Here is a 13,585-nt window from a genome sequence, read left to right as displayed (position 1 = left end):
TGCTTATCTGAGCTCAGATCCTAAAAGCCAAAGTCTTCTTGCAGTGACCCCAAACAGCTGGTCCCAGAGGCAGGAGATAAGATATTCCCATGCTGAAAAGAGCACTTTCTATAACATCCTGATGGTGAGTAGTGGGGCCACGCTGCCTCCTTGCACATCTACTGCTTTTGTGCCTCAGCTCTGACTTTTTTCACCTCTGCCTGACTCAGAGGCCTCTTGGGCAAGACAAAGCTCTAAGATTTCAACCAGGTTTCTGCCTGGTTAATAACTAACAGGAGGTTTTGTTTTCTGCCTTCCCTATTTGTGGTGACTCCTGTTGTAGATGAGGTAAAGGCAACACAAAATTGTGCAGAATGACTATCATGAATATGTGTGTGTGTGTATATATTTAAAGGTGCATTTGCATATTTTAAAAGTCCTTGAGAAGTGCATTTAAAATGGCAAAATTTGCTACTTATTCCTCCAAGATAAGAAGTTTAACTCAACCGTGTGTAAAAACTCTCCTGGTATTTATGGCTGGTACTATGTTCTTTGAAAAGTTGCTTCAAATTTCTTACAGTGGAGCATGTGACTGAAAATAAGATGTATTTCACTTGCTCAATAAGAACTGAGGCCAGAAGTCTCTTTGCAAACACAGCAGCCCTAATCCTTTTAGGCTTTACACAAATCCCAAAAGATAAATTTCAAGCAGTGGAAGAGCTTCATGTCTTGTGTGCCTTCTCTTTCCCTGTGCCTTGACTGTCTGTTCCTTTGCAGAAGGGGCTCACAAGGGAAAGCTGCTCTGTGCCTCCACTGTCACTATTCCCAGTCCTGTCTGCTCAGTTACATTGCTGAGTTTTGAATTGCAGCAACTGAGGTACTCACTCACATTTCCTTCCACCAGTTCTGCTGGAGTGCACACCTTGCTTAGGCTGGACTAGCCAAGCCCTGGAATGATCTTAACCTGCTGCAGTTATTTGGCTAACACACCCCAAAGCTGAGCTTTAGCATGCCATCAGCAACACCTCAGTTGAAAGCATTTTAATGACAATTAACACCACCAAGGTGCTACCAAATCAGTGTGGTAACAATTCATTTAACATTCAATAATTTCCTAGTTTTTCAAAAGCTAACAAGAGCCTGGTTTTGTCTAGGGTAGCATTTGGTTCTCCTAGAATTCCTCACATGTATAACTATTGGCTTGAACTTGCATTTTGTAGGACATGACATTTGTTTGTTGTGTTGGGTGGGTGAGGGAAGAGAACAAGCACTGGTGGTTGCAAAATCCTGCTGAAAGTGGAACCTCTTCCAAAGACATCATTGCAGTGACAATTCAGTTCTTCCTTTTCTTCCCCAGCTGCTGTGCTCCTTGCTTTCTTCTCTCACTTGGAATTTTGTCTGCCTGTTGCTCCAGACCTTTAACATCCTGAGGACTCTGCTGCTGCCATCCTATCTGGTTACCTACGTGGCTCAGCTGTCCACTTTGCTGGGTGAAAGAGCTGGGAAAATCCTGGGCTCCCTGAGTCTGGAGAGCAGAGGACTGCTGCTCTCAGTCCTGGGGAGGAAACTGCAGCTGAGCCAAGCTCAGAGAACCACCTCAGGGTGAAAACAAAGCAGGGAGACCCATGGCAATCCAGGCCACCATTGGTGACAGCCACTGCAGCATGGCAGAGGGAGGGGAATTCTCTGAAAAAGAAACCCACTCCACACTGAGCACCCACTCAGCTCACCACAGCTGCTTTCAGGGTGTTGGAAACACTCTGCTTAAATGTGAAATGGATGACAGCTGCCAATTTCTTGAGGGATAAGCTTCTTTTTTTACAAGGACCGAGCACTCCACCAGCATCAGGAATAATTTCTGCTCACCAACACTAATCTTTGATTCCAAATAAATAAGATCAAGGCAATCTCTCTCTGTAGTAGTTCTTACTGGATTTTAAATGCAATACAGCCATAGGATTATTATACTCAGTCCAATTAACACTTTTCTCTTCTGCGTCTTGTCACGTCTCAAAGTAGGAAACGGCTTTTCAACACTCAGATCTAAGAAATGAAGCAGACCTACCTCCAATTAACAAGAAATAATTAAGCCCTCAGCAGATTCAGAGCATGCATGTCCCTGATTTCCGTTCAGGCTTTGTTTTTCAGCACAGCTGGCAGGCTGATGTAAGGTAGATTACAGCCTAGAGAGGCACTCACAACAGCTCCATTTAACCAGTTATTGGAACCACAAGGAGGGCGAGGAGCCTGAGATGAGCCATCGTTTTGTAGCCTAAGGCTTTATCGAGGTGCTGGGTTTTGAACAGAACAGCTGTGCGCTCTTCTGTTGGTGCACACGTCCAACACACTCTTTTGTTTTCAAGAGGATCTGAATTACAAAGTAATTCAATGAGCGCGCTGCCGTGGGTGGGAATCATTGTTTCTGCTGCCCGTGTGTGGTGGTGCCTGACTCTCCAGAGCCTTACACGGGCACACTGTGCAACCCCAGCCCGCAAAAATGATGAAACCTGCCCTGCTTGTGTTTGCTTTTCCCACCCCATCCCCTGAGCCCCGCGTGGCTAAATATTTGTCCACGCTCTTAAATAAAACTTGTTGGCCCGCATCTTTATTTTCCCGGCTCCTTTCTTTAGAAAGGAAAACACAAAAGAAAAAGAAAAGCTGTTTGCCCAGGACATCCCCCTCTCCTGGGAGGGAACTTCGGGTTCTTCTCCAGCGGGGATCCCCCATTTCTTTCCCCGCCTGCCAGCGGCGAGCGGGAAGGGTTGGATGCTCCGGGCAGATGCGGAGGGAGCGGGCGGGGAGCGGGGCGGGACGGGGGCGGAGGGAAGAAGGGTCTCCTCTCCTGCTCTCGCCTCCGCCGAGATCCGCGCCCGGCCCTGGGCGGCTCCGGCCAGCTGAGATGCGGGGTCGGGAGAACCCTCGGCTTCTCCACCTCCTCCTCCTCTTCCTCCTCTCCGGCCGTGCTCTGCAGCGCTGACCGCCCCAGGTGGGCACTGACCGCTCCCGGGAGACACTGACCCCTCCAGGTGGGCACTGACCTCTCCAAGTGGGCACTGATCGCTCCAGGTGGCCGCCGATCTCTTCAGGTGGGCACTGACCGCTCCCGGGAGGCACTGACCGCTCCAGGTGGGCACTGACCCCTCCAGGTGGGCACTGATCGTTTCAGGTGGGCACTGACCGCTCCCGGGAGGCACTGACCCCTCCAGGTGGGCACTGACCCCTCCAGGTGGGCACTGGCCGCCCCAGGTGGGCGCTGGCCGCCCCGGGGAGGCACTGGCCGCTCCAGGTAGGCTGATGCTCTGCGCTGTTCGGGGGCTCCAGCCGTGCCCCGCAGCCCCGGGGGTCTGGATGCCGTGGTTGTGCATTCCTGAATTGTGGCTTTTCCTGCAGAATTTGACTTCTGCCCCGGTGGGGAATGGGTTTATTGTCTCGGCTGTACTGACATCTTAAAGCTGTCTCCCCTGAGCCAGAGAAAAGGACGTTTGCTGCTCGTGTCAAGGTTTTTCTCTTCACCTTTTCCACGATGTGCACTTAAAACGTGTTAAGTGCAAGAAAGGCTTCATCTGGCAGCTGCATTGTTGGGGATGCCTCTAACATTGCAGCTGAAGCCCTGGGGATGACACCTCCTGTCTCGGGGGGATTTCACTTGTTTAGGCTACTCGAGTCTTTTAGTCTGTGCTAACCTCTGCTCAAAAAGAAACCCTGTTATCTTGAGGTAGTCGCCAGAATGCCACAGTTTAACTTAAAAATGTTATACTGGGACCATCACTGCAAAGAAGTAGATGAACTGAGGTGGGTAAATAAACAACCTAAAGGTCTAGGAGACTATTGCTTCTTGTACTACATGGTGATGTTCTAAAGCCTGGTGCTACCAAAGTGTATGCTTTGTGTAGTTTTTAGTCTGTGTAAATACACTCAGAATAGCTTTAGCTTGGCTGGGCTGGCTGTCCCTGGCAGTGTCACTGTAATAGCAGGGAGGTTGGTGCCAGCTTGCAAAAACCTGCTTGAGAAAGCTACTTTGAGGACTCCTAGTTCCTGCACAGTTCCCCAGTACCACAGCTATGCTGATGGCACTAGTGGTTTAAACCTGGTTTTCCTGTCTTTGAGCTATGAAAAATAATGCACAAATAAATATTTAGCTGCTAGGAATAGGACTTTTTTGTGTGAATTTAGCTAAAAGTAATATAGAAAGGGCATTTTGGTTCTGCTGTGGGTCAGTACCTCTTGGTGTGTGAACCTGGCCTGGAGAATGGACACAGACCTACAGATGAGGGGTCTCAGTTTGAACCCTGTAGACTTTTTATTGTGATCCACATTTCTTAAAATATTTCCTTTCCCTGCCTGTCCTTGCTGGGCATTTGGAGCTCCCAGCATGAATGTAGCATGACCTTGAAACTGCCTTTCAGTTTGCAAGTGCTTCAATAGCATCCATGAGTTTGTGCTTTAATTTCCTTTTGCTGTTGTGTGCAAAAGCTGCTTCCTGGGCATCAGCAAGAGAGTTTGCAGCCTTGGATGTTGTAGTGGAGCTCCTGCCAGTGTGGTTGTTTACACTGACCACAAATAGTTTTGGATTTAATTCACCTGAGGGTCTCTTGTTCCCCTGGTGCATCATTTCTCATTTCCTCTGTCCCAGAGCTCTTCCATGCTGCAGCAAGCAGGTATTTTTCTCACCTTTAAAGATAGCAAAACCTGGATTGAACACTTAGGAGCCCAGCCTTAGTGGGAGTTGTCATTTGGTGGTTCCTTTTGGCTGCAGTTGAGCCCCCTGGGAGGTGGAGGATGCATTTCTGTGTGCCAAACTGTACTGTATGTCTTTTGTGACCTTTTGCACATCACTTAATCTCTCTTTTTTCCCACCCCCCTTCTTGTTTGTAAAGCCTTTACTTTGCAGGGGTGGGGTCTGTTAAACATTAAAACCCTGTTGGGAAGCATTGTATGTATAAAAACACAGATAACAATTTCTTTCTCCTCTGGGCTCAAAACTCTGGAAGATGTTGGTAAAAAGACCCAAACCCTAATCTAATGTAAACTGAAGTGACCTAATGTGTTTTGGTGGATTTAAGTGATAAGCATATCTCAAATCACTATGTCAAAGCATTTTGAAGGTCCTGCAGCATGTGGGGATCCCTAACTTGTCAGCAGGACCTCTCTGAGTAACAGCTGGGTGAGCTGTGGCTGTTTACACCCTTCTCCTGCAGGAGTCATGGGATGATTTAACTTGGTTGACATCTGTTTCCAGTAAAGAGGAATTTGAGTTCTTGGGTCCAAGCTGTATGAAGAAAAATAACACTGAATGTTTGGCTCAGGATCCCAAGAGGGCGCAGCAGCAACAGCAACCAAGCTCTTGGGTTAATCAAAACACTTTTTTGAAATCATCTTTTTGGATATGTAAAGCAAAAAACCATAGCTGTTGTTTCCCACTTGACAACATCCTTGATTATTTGGATGGAGAGTTGTGTTACTTGTCAAAGTTTTATAAACTGCAATGGGTGAGTGTCCAGCTTGCCTTAAGGAAAATTTCACACACTGGAGTGCTGAAATGGGAGCCCAAAGAGGTGCTGGCACCTCAGTTCTTTACAAGACCCAGCTGGCCAAAGCTCTCAGAACCCTGCTCTGGCTGTGTTTGACCCTGCTTTCAGCAGGAGGTTGGCTGAGGTGGTGACCTGAGGAGCCCCTCACTCTTGTGATGGTGCAGCCTGCTCCAGAAGCAGTGCCCTTCCCTGTCTGCACAGCCAAGGAGCCCCCACCCCTTCAGGGCCTCCTTAAAAATCTCTGTGTGGCTGGCACTGGGGTCTTCTCTTTTGGGTAAGGAGGTCACTAGGGCATACATGCAATACACTCTTAGCTTTTTCTAGCCTTTGAAAGTTAGAAACTACCCTACCTGACCAACAGTATCATGCATTTTAGCTTCACATCATTTTAGGCTCCCAGTTCAGCAAAATATTTTCTTAATTGGGGATGTTATGGCCCATATGCTTCTATTCCAAGCAGTTTAAATGCTTTCAGTTGGAGACATAAAAATATCTTAGTTGTGACATGATGTTTGAGCCTTCCTGCTGCGGATGCAAAATCCATATGGCAACGAGGCTTAATTGAAACCTGCTGGAGTTACTTTTCTCCTGCAACATAGTATATGAAATATTCTTTATGCAGCTGGCTTGAAAGGACTAGCCTTAATTAGATATTTCTAATCAATTAGTGCTTTTGGAAATTCTGTTCTTTTCCAAGACTCATGATTTTGATCTGTGTAAAGCACTTAAGTTTTATAAACTGCATATGAAGTCCAGCCTGTGTGATTTATTCATTATTTATTCCACAGACTTTCAGTGTAAGTCATCCACTGCAGAGTTATTGATTGGGTGGGTAAGTCCCTCCAGGTGTGTTGTGTAGTGGAAAGCTTGTCTGAAATCAGAACTTGTTGTTTGAAGAGTTGGGTCTCCAAATTGGTTTGAGCTTCAGATGTTTGCAATATTTCTGGTATTTGTTACTGTTTGGTCAGTTTGCAGGGGAGTTTGTTTTGTGACTGCAATTAAGATTGGAGAAAGAAATACAAAAGCTGATGTAGCTTAAAGCATACTCCCCAAAGCAAATTACTCCAAGAGTCTGGAATGTGTTGGTGGGAGGCTTCAGTTTTAGTGAGATGTTGCTCCGTGCATGCAGGAGTCCTTCCCTTCCTAAATAATTGTTTCCATCTGCATGGCTTATTCCATCAGCCCCCAGGGCTGCCAGTGCCTGGACTGCTGAGCTATTAAAATCTGTCTCTTGTAAGAATGAGGACCTTTCTCACTAAATATTCTGTGCCAGCTGTGTGCAAAGGGAACTTTGCTCTCATCATACAGAAAAATAATAGGGCATCCCCCACCAGGGACCTTTTAGAACAAACAAAATTCTGGTATTTCTTTCCCATACTTTCAAATTTTTAGAGGGAAAAGTTTCAGGACCCTTGAATCTTCCTGCCTAATGTCTGGTGAGCCCATTATGAATTCACTAGTTCTCTGAAAGTTTAGCTCTTATGTAATATGGAATTTTGGCCATCTGTGATAACGTCAGTTGGAGGTTATGGCTTCTGATCTGTGAGATGTCCTCGTGAACATGCACATTCCCATCACGTGGTGAAGTGACAATAGCCTGCTTGGCCATTGCACACTGGTGGGTCAGCAGTGGCAAACTGGGCAGCCTGGGCATGGACGAAGCACTGACAGGAGGCTGCTGGCCAAGAGTTATTTTATATTCCTCAGTTACCTCTGCTTGGGTCACCTAGGGAAGCATGAGAGATGTGTCATTGTAACTGAGAAACATTGGAAAGGCACAGATCTGGAGTACTCTTCACTCCCTTGCCTCTGCACTTTTCTCTTTGGAGGCTCTCATTTCTGAATTAGATTTCAAGTGGTGAACACTGAAATCAAGGTGGATTTTCTTGTGTGTAAACCCTTGAGTGAGCATGAGCCTGGAACTCTTGTGAAGCCCATTGCAGGTGGCCAATATATAATGGAACTGGAAGGATATCCTCTTTAGGCAACAAATAAATACAGCTTTGCTGATGAAAGTTGTTTTTCTCAGTCAAGGTAAAGCTGGGACAATGTTCCTGTTTGAAAGCAGGGGCTGACACAGTGGAAGGAAATCCCTGTGTGTCCCCCAGCGGAAGGTGAGGCATGCAGGGCAGTGTATACATCCCTGCAGCTGATCTCCCAGCCCCTTGTTTGGGGCAAACATTCCTCAGCCCTGGCCTCCCTCCAGCCTGTGCACAAGCAGGGTAAAAGGAGATAAAGGTAACAGCTGTATTTAGCTGCAGTGTTTGCTTTGAGTAACGGGAGAGGAAGGATCTCTCCTGGGAGCAGCCATATCCCTCATCCAAGGAGTTTGGAGTTCATTCACTCCGTGCTTCCTTGGCTGGAGCACTGCAGGCACGAGGCTGCAGGATGTTTGCAGGCCAGGAAGGGTTTGGAGCAAGCACAGAGCTGCCAGCTCCCCTGGGAGAATCCAAGGCTTGGTGAAATATCAGCAGTCTCCCTGGAAAAGCTCTTCTGGAGAACGGCTTTTAGCAAGGCTCATTCTAGCTGTAATAATGTGCTAGATGGAAGGAAACTTAACTGGGGAGTGGAACTGGTAAATAAGATCAAGGAATTGCTGCTTTAAGGCATTCCTGTGAGTTCTGCTCGTGTGGTCTGTGCAGTTTTGTAAAGGATTAGCATCACCTCATTGTTAACAAAGCAGATGGCAAAAGAAAAACGGTCTTTGTAAAGGTCAAGAAGCTGCTAGCTGGAGGTCTATGAATATCATTTAACCCCATCAAAGTTCTTTTTCTGACACTGGCTCTATAAGTCAGGCCTCATGGCTCCTTTGGATCTCTCAGAGTTCCAGGAGGATGTACACTGTGAAGCCAGCTTTATTATGTGAGCTCATCAGGTAAAAAATTCAAACAAGGGCTCAGTCCCCTCTCAGTGGGATGGTAGCTTGTTAATTCTCTAATTAATTGGTTAATTGACAAAGTCCCTAACTCCCATGCTTATGAGGAATCCAGTTTCCCATCTGATGGTGAGGATGCTCCTCCCTCCTCCTCCTCCAGCATGGTACAAGTATCACAGCAGGCAGCCTGGGAGCCTCAGCAGTGCTGATTGAAAGCATTGTGGATAAGGTGATGTATTTACAGCTTCCACCATGGAAGCTCGATTTCCACCATTCCTATGGGTTCTTCCAGTTCTTTCTGAAGAGTTTATTATATCAGAAACTGCCCAAGAGCTGCAAGAGCAGCAGTTCTCATTCTCTCCTCTCCTTTGTCTCTGCCATATGTGTAGCTCTTGTTTCAGCCCAGTGGCTTCTCCCAGCATAGATCAGGCTGAGCTGTATCAGCATTTTTGGGGCCAAAACATGAGTAGGAGTTAGGTCAGCAACCACAGCCAGGTGATGCCTGTGTCACAAAATGGCCATTGTACAAAAGTTTTCTTGCTTACACCAGGTTTAAAACGTGTTTCTGAATGTTAGTTGGGTTAAAGTGTTTATTAATCAAAATTACCAGAGCTGTGAGGTAAAACACAATTGGTTTAGTTCCTTTCTTGTGTGTTTTTAGGTTTACTTTTATGAAATCTTCATAGTTTTCAATTCACCTGTGAGTCCAGGTTGAATTTCTGCTTCTTTCACTTGTTGGTTTTGACTGTGGCTTTTCAATGGCTGATCTAAGTAAAATCTTCTTTTGGCCTTGGCACTGAGCCCTGCTCAGCCTGACCTTGCACACCAGGTGTAAACTGAACAATAAAAATCCATCTTGCATCACTTGACACTGATGCCTGAGACTTTGTGTCCCATCTCCTCTGTGGCCCTCCAGTTGGGGCAGAGGGTTTGACACAGCAAACAGCACGTGGGGATTTAGAGACACTGCTCTAATCCCTGACTGACCTTTGAGATGATCTTACACCACCAGCCTCAGCTGCCCTCAGCTCTTCCTGTAAATCCTGCAGCCCCAAGCTGTTTGGGACTGTCTGTAGCAAGCTCCTCCATCCCCTCACTGGCCAAACCTAGATCATGTCTGACATCTTCCAGCCCTGGTTTTCATAAAGACTCGCGTAATTAAACTTCATCATTAAATTTTTGGAAAAACAAGCCCTCTTCTAATGAGTTAACAGGCTCTTGACTGCAAATAGCTCTGTGAGAGCTGTGAGCTGAATTGTGCAATCAGGTCCAACATCTCAACCAGTTTTGTTCCAGCTGTTGCATCGTTTAGAGATGAAACCAGTACAGACAAGCTCTGAGTGGTGACTTCAGAGCCAGGCGCCAGCAGAGCAAAAATAGTGGATGCTGACTTTTTTTTTTTTTCACTTCTGAGCCTTTAAACAGCAGTCCAGCTCTCTTCTTGAGGACAAATGAGGAGAATGCCCATAAATATAAATTACAGGCCACTTGTAATTTCTCTCCACACAGAGAAGTTTGGATTCTTCCTGACAGACCTGTTACAGCTGAAGAGATGACAAAGTGGAACAGAAGCCTGTTAGGATAAGTGATGGCACTGTGGAGTACAACAAAACTGTTTCTTGTGAGTGGAATAATTGGCACTTACAATTGCCAGGCTGCTAAATAAGAGCTTCTGCTACTTGACTGTATTAAATCTTCTTTTTATTTTGGAAATAACTGATGGAGCAATCAGGATCTGTGAAAATGCAGCTCCTCTGGAGAGGGGGTGTCCTGCTGTTCCCCTGCTCAGAGCCTGGTGGATCTACCCACAAATGGGCACAGTGGCATTTCATTCCCAAGTAAACTCCCTATTACAATGTCTGTGGGGACCCATTTGGCAATTATTTTTCTCTGAATCTTGGAGTATTTCAGTGAGTGGGTTTAGGTTTTAATGTAATCATTCAACAAGATAATCTTCAGTAAGGGGGGGAGGGAGGGGGATGTCCAGCCTAATTTCTGAAGTAGTTTCAGCTAGTCTGACCCAATATAAAAATTTTTGAGGTCATTATAAAAGCCATAATATGCTAAAATCTGTCGAAACAAACAAGCAAGAAAGAAAACCTCTTAAATGAAAGGTTGCTTTGAAAGCTGTATTTGCACTTAGTCCATGCTCAGGTGTTTCACTTTTAATCTTCACAAATAGCTTAGTTGTGGAATCATGATCGGGTCACTCCTCCTTTTCTCCTCCCCTTATCTTACCATCCTTGCTAAAACCCCAGCTTATCAGTAGCTATTGTTGAGCTGTCTCATAACCTTGGTAGCTGCACTGATTGTGGGGCTGTGCCACGGGCATGACTTCTCCCAGGAGTGGATGTTTGGCATTCTTTGGGCAACAGCTCCTGCGGGATGCCACAAACTGACTCACGGTGAGCTCAGCCCAGAGCCCATCCCCTGCTGTGATCATGCTGCAGGAAATAAACAAGATGACAGCCTAATCGATCACATCTTTGGCCTGAGAACTGGGGCACCCCAGTAAGAGAGTCCATTTCTGCCACTCTTTCTGCTTGTTGCTCCATTGCCCCATCCCTTTCCCAGAAGGGAACAGAAAATCCAAGGTGCAAAAATCAAAATGAGGTTTGTGAAATCAGCCAGGGCGTGAGCTTGGGAGCTGGAGCTTTTGCATATTCTTCTTCTGTGGGAATGAAGGATGTTCAAAGTGCTCTGTGGAGGTGGTGCTGGGGATGAGCTGTGCAGAGTGGAGTCAGAGAATCCCTGTGTGTGCTGAGCTGGCACGAGGTGCTGGTCACTCACTGCAGTGGAGAGGGGACTGGCTGCTGCTCCCTGGTCCCACCTGCCTCTCCTCCAGAGTCATGTGTGGCCCTCTGTCACCTGGCTGCAGGGATAATAGGTCCCTGGGCTTGGAGGAAGTGAACAAGCAGCTTGCTGGTCATTACTCTGGTGCCTGTGACTGCTTTCTGCCTTCAGTGTCCACCAAGAGAAAGATTTTTTTGTGAGGAACAGCCCCCTGTAGGTACCAGGGAGGTAAACGAGGTCATCCTCTGAAACCCACTAAGGCTTCTAATTTTACACAGCCCTCGGTGCCCAGGAGGCAGAGGCATATTCAATTTACATTAATAAGTAAGTCTTGGTTATTCATCAGAATAAATGGTTTTGAGTGTTAAGAATAGCTCCTGTCTTAGTGCTTCCTTCTATTGTTACAGCTCTTCCTTGAGCAGTGGAAATGTTTTGGGTGATTTAAATTACATTTACAGTAGTAATTAGGTGTAAGCAACTTTACAGTTGACTTATCTGAATATACATCTGTGTCTAAAGAGAGTGTGACTGTTTTTTCCCCCCTACCCCACCTCCTTCATTCTCCCAAGGCAGGACATTTTCAAACAGGGTGGGCATCTGGAGATGCTGATATTTATTGAGATTGATTATTGATCCTCCAGCTCCCTGGGCATCCTCCCAGCAGGATGACAGATTGGCTCTTGTCCCACGCAGTAAAGTCATGAGTGGGAACACTTTGTAGGGCCTGAGTTTTGCTGGGGCTGTCTCTTGGCAGCTCTTTTCCTGTGAGGTGCTGGTTTTCTCTCCCAGCTCAGGCAGAGCAGAACCAGATGTGTGGCAGGCCCAGCTGCTGGGAGCTGCTGCCTTACCCAGACCTGACTGCAGCTCACTCTGTGCCCCAGGCCACAGCCTGGCTGCTGCTCCCTGCCAGACTGGGAGCAAGATGGGGCTTGGATAATCTCACTGATTTAGTGACTCCAGAAACTGGAATAATCTCTTAATCTCCCTGAGTCTGTGTGATGGATAGGTAACACCACTTGAGGATTTCCTTCTGCGGTGGATTGAGGGGGGATAAATGATTTTCAGGTTTTCCTAATGCTGTGTACCCTCAAAATAAACCTGAGAAAAAAAGAATTGAAGAAGTAGTTTTCCCACTCCACATTGCAGTGTGTCACTTGCATTCATTTTTCAGGGTAACAAACTGACTTTGGGGTGCTTGAAAAATGTAAAGCTGCCATGTGATCTTGCAATGCAGCCCCTGGATGTTTTATTCCAGCTGACCTGAAGGCTCTGATGCCCAGCTCTGCCAAGCACCTCTCCCAAACTGCAGAGAGTTCCTCCACTCTTTAGGTCTGCTGAAATTCCTGACTACCCAAAAGCATGTTGGATGTTTTTCCACCTCCTTTTGATCCTGAAAAAGTCAGGCCAAGTCATGTCAGCTTGGCAGGATGTGTGGGTACCTTCAGAAATAACTTGTGCACTAAAGTGGTGACGGTTACAGTGCTGGGTCTGTTCCCGTGATTCATTTGAACTAATTGGCTGCTGAGAGCATCATGTGTCTCTTTGTCTCCATATTTGAGTAAGATTCAGCTCCTGTGATCCAGATAATCTTATCCTAGTGAGCTTGTCTCATCTCTAATGATGCCAGGAAGACTGTCCTGGAGCATGAAACATGCTGGAGAGCTCAAAACCAGAGCTGGAATATTTATCCTGATTCACTCTGAAAAAGCAGACTCAGCTGGCCTCTATTCCTCCACCTTTATTCTCACAAGCACAATCTAGGAGATAAACTTACTGATTACTCCTCTCAAATGCCATGAATAACTGAAGGCCAGACAGGAGTGGAGATGTGCAAGGCTGCAGTGCAGCTGTTATTATCCACAGAGATCAGAAACTTTCAGCAGTGCTGTGTACTCTTTGTGTGAGTAATCAAAGCTGAATGTACTCTTAAAGAATTCTGTCTTCATCTGGATGCTTTAAATTTGCTCAGTTGTGCAACAGCCCTGGCTGAGTTATTACTGCATGAGAAACCTGAGGATGAAACTGCCTGCTGCGAGTGTCTGGCAGGCTCTGTCTGTAAATTGGCCCATTAAAAAGGATGATCAGCTGGCTGCTGGAGTTATTAAAAGACATTTAATGACAAGGGACACCACTGAGGGACAAAAGAAATAAAGTTATGGGCTGTGGTGCCCATCTATTTGCAGTGCTGGCAGGTTAGAGGTGATTTTATGTCCAGGAGAAGGAATGGCCTGAAACCCAACCCTTTGTTTCAGGGCAAGGTGTGCTGGGTGGGGAGTGGTTTGGAAAGGCTGAGTGTTCCCTGGGAGAACAAAATGCTTTTTGTAAAAACAGAAAGCAAAGAGCAGCCACATTTTCTCTTGCAGGTGTTTTTGTTGTCATCCCCCCTTGCTCTCCCCTCCCATGTCTC

The sequence above is a fragment of the Serinus canaria genome, chromosome 20 (assembly GCF_022539315.1).
Source record: "Serinus canaria isolate serCan28SL12 chromosome 20, serCan2020, whole genome shotgun sequence".
In the NCBI taxonomy this organism is placed as follows: domain Eukaryota; kingdom Metazoa; phylum Chordata; class Aves; order Passeriformes; family Fringillidae; genus Serinus; species Serinus canaria.
This window is presented reverse-complemented; position numbering follows the sequence as displayed.